Raw genomic sequence first — 3233 nt, forward strand, 5'->3', positions numbered from 1 at the left:
AGAACTATCTGCAAGATCCTCCTGTGACTCCTCCCGGTGACAAGCCACTTCAAAATCAAAAACCAGCCCATCGGATACGGAGTGATACAGATACACGAATCACTTGTCAAACTGCTGAGAGAAGCTAGGCAAAGGCCTGAACATCAGCTTTGTGTGACCATTATTTAAATACAGTCTTCAGTTCTGCCTGTGCTTCAGGATGGAGACTGACCTGTGTGGCCACTGCAGAAGTCACCTGCTGCCTCCCTAGCTAAGCCGATTGGCCTCCACCTTCCTTCTCCTGGTTATTTTCTCTAGTGCTGCTTTGTGCTGAAGGAACATTTAGTTTACTGCACTTGATCTGTAAATGGACTTCGATTCTTTGTAATTTTAGGGGTTAAATTTGGTGGTTAATTTAAAAAAAAAAAAAAGCAAAAAAACCCCTCAATGTTGCCTTTACATCACATATAAATAACTGTGTTTCTCTTTTCTTGAAGGGTGATAGAAGCACTGATTAGTAGCAAAATCTTGTTTTAGCTTTTGGATTTTTTTGTGCTGGATTTTTTTACGTGTAAATTTCCAATAACATGTCATTTCTATAAGATTTGTTTAAAATCATGTACCTCTTATTGGATGGTATAAAAATGCTACATATTTTGTAAACAAATCTGAGCAAAGTGTGTGTGCATATATTCTGTATATTCATATATGTATATTCTGTGTATATATACACTAGCGTGTATATATACATATGTACACACACGCGTATATATATATACACACACATGCATATGTGTGTATATATATACATATCTATATATCTATATATCTATATATATAAGTGTTTTCTCTTCCAGGCTAGTGAAAACAATGTGGTGCATTGGCGTTTCCCTCCCCTGCCCCCCCAAGAAAATAATGACAATTGCCTCTAAATGAGTGAATTAAAAAAGAGTCCATTTAAGCTGACTGGTGTGCCTTCCTGTGTAAGGAGCCTGGCCAGTGTTTGTTACTTTTGCTGTGGATATGTGAATTCAGAGCAGATAAGTATAAACCTTTAAGCTTGGTATGTTTGTTTGAAGTGACAGGCCTGGTTGACACAGGTAATATTGTTGTCATATATACTTAGACTGTGTAAGGCATTTGACTGGTACTGCGTAATATTTTGACTGAAAACTAAAACAATACAAAAATCAACATGGCACACATTAAATGGATTAAAATGTGGCTAACTCATAGGTCTCAATTTAATTTTAAATGGTGCTTAACTGAGTGTATTTCCATCAGGATCTTCCAGCCACCAGCTCTTGGCCTTGCTCTACTTAGCCTTACTAATAGTTTAAAAAGAAATAAAATCTGTTTCTAACAAAGGCTGCAAGTTAGGAGTGCAGAAGGGAGATCAGACTTGAGAATTACGAAAGGAGCAGCTCACTGATACAGACTGATCAGAATTACTTGGTAAGCCAAAGGCAAGCAAATAGTTTGCTTAACTATTTGCATTTTAATAGAGCCAAATGTGTAGTGTAACGTTACCCACCTAATAAATAACATTCGGGCCACAGGTGGAGGACTTTTGATTTGGAAGAAAAGTGCTGCTGAAAGAGTATGAGCATCAGTGTACATTATCGCTTGAACACTACTTCCTAACACAACTTTGTGTGGCGGGTGTAATGCTCACTGGTATCATCAAGTGGAAGTGAGGAATTTCTATTACACTTGTATTTGGCATAGGTGAAACTTGTGTAGGAACACTCTGTTTTACAGGAACACTCTCAGTGTTGGTATTGGCAGTTTAAATGGGATGCTGAAAAACTGGGAACAGCAGTGCCTGTAAAAAGCATTGAGTTCCATGCACGTGAGGAAGGAGGTGATTTTTTAGTCTGCCCAGAGAGTAACAAGGGTTAGGCACCCTGCTACAAACATTGAAACCAGTATTCTTTGCTTTTCTGAAGGGTGGGCCGCTGCTCAAACAAGAACAATCTTGGGCGCTCAGAAAGCACCTCTAGCTTCCAGTTTTGTGAAGGTCACACTGTGTTTTGAATTATTTGCTCTTCCTTTGTGTGCAAGTAGAAGGCAGCATGGTGTTGTGTAGAGGGCAGGACAAGGAGCTACTGGAATTCTTGGATTCTTAGCTCTGCTATGCAGTGTACAGTGCCAGAGAAGTGTTCTCATTTTCTTCCCTTATTCTGAAAATTGACTTGAGTGCATTCGTTTCTGTCTGCTTGTTGAGATCCGCCTTCCAGAAGCTCCACAAGCTGGTAAGGTGAAAAGTTTTATAAGAACCAGGAGTCTTTCGAGGTCTTATTGCAGCATCAGTAATGAGGTGGAACTATTAGACTCAGGCTTTTAACAATGTCTGTCTAATTTTAAACTGGATGTTAGAGAAAGGAAGAGGCAGGACTGCCTGGAATTGCTATCTAGCAGTCCTGTCCACAGGCCTGTAATGCCTTTAAGTTGCTTATTTTTTGGGGTAGTAAACAGGAGCTGTCGTTCGTTCTGTTGGTAAAGTTCCCAGTGGAACTTGACAGGCATGGATGATGAGGAGGAACGTTATTGAGTAACTGAGCCAGGGCCAGTGCTTGGAGCTCCTGAGCAGAGACCAGACACACAGTCATTTGAGGCAACTACCACCTAGAGACTTCAGCCTGGTCTTAAATTCATGTGTTGGTTCTTTGATGCCAACCAAATACTGGTGGTTGAGTCCCTTCACTTAAAATTAAAGGAAGGCAGTCAGGCAACAACCCAGGAAAACCTGTGTAACAAGATTTACCCTGCATTTTTTGTTCAGCAGTAGTGCTAATTTTTAGTAGTAAACCAAAAATAATCAGGAAAAACTTTGAAGAAAAATAATCTGCTTCCAACTACCAGGAAGTTCACAAACTAGATCTATCAAACTCATATGCCTCTTCTGTTTTTGGAGTCCCCAGGGCCAGTTAGCAGGCAGTCCTTGGAAATAACATAGTTTTGATCAGTCCTGACAGTTCCGATCTACATTTGCTTCAAATCAAATGAAAGAAGGAGGAAAAATACTGTCTCTGGTTGCTGCAGGCTGTTCAGCATGAACAGTATGTGGCTTCTGGGATGAATGCCAGAAATAGGACTGTTGGGAGTTGCTCTTTGCAGGTATTACTGGGTCTGCCACTTTTGGAAGTTGACACAAGTGATCATTAGGTGGGCTAGTATCAGGAAAGCACAGATGACAATTTAAAAAATGCATATAAATCTAAACGAGGTTTGGAAAAAAGACCTCAGCAGGA

This window comes from Apaloderma vittatum, unplaced genomic scaffold (assembly GCF_000703405.1).
Source record: "Apaloderma vittatum isolate BGI_N311 unplaced genomic scaffold, ASM70340v1 scaffold15556, whole genome shotgun sequence".
Classification (NCBI taxonomy): domain Eukaryota; kingdom Metazoa; phylum Chordata; class Aves; order Trogoniformes; family Trogonidae; genus Apaloderma; species Apaloderma vittatum.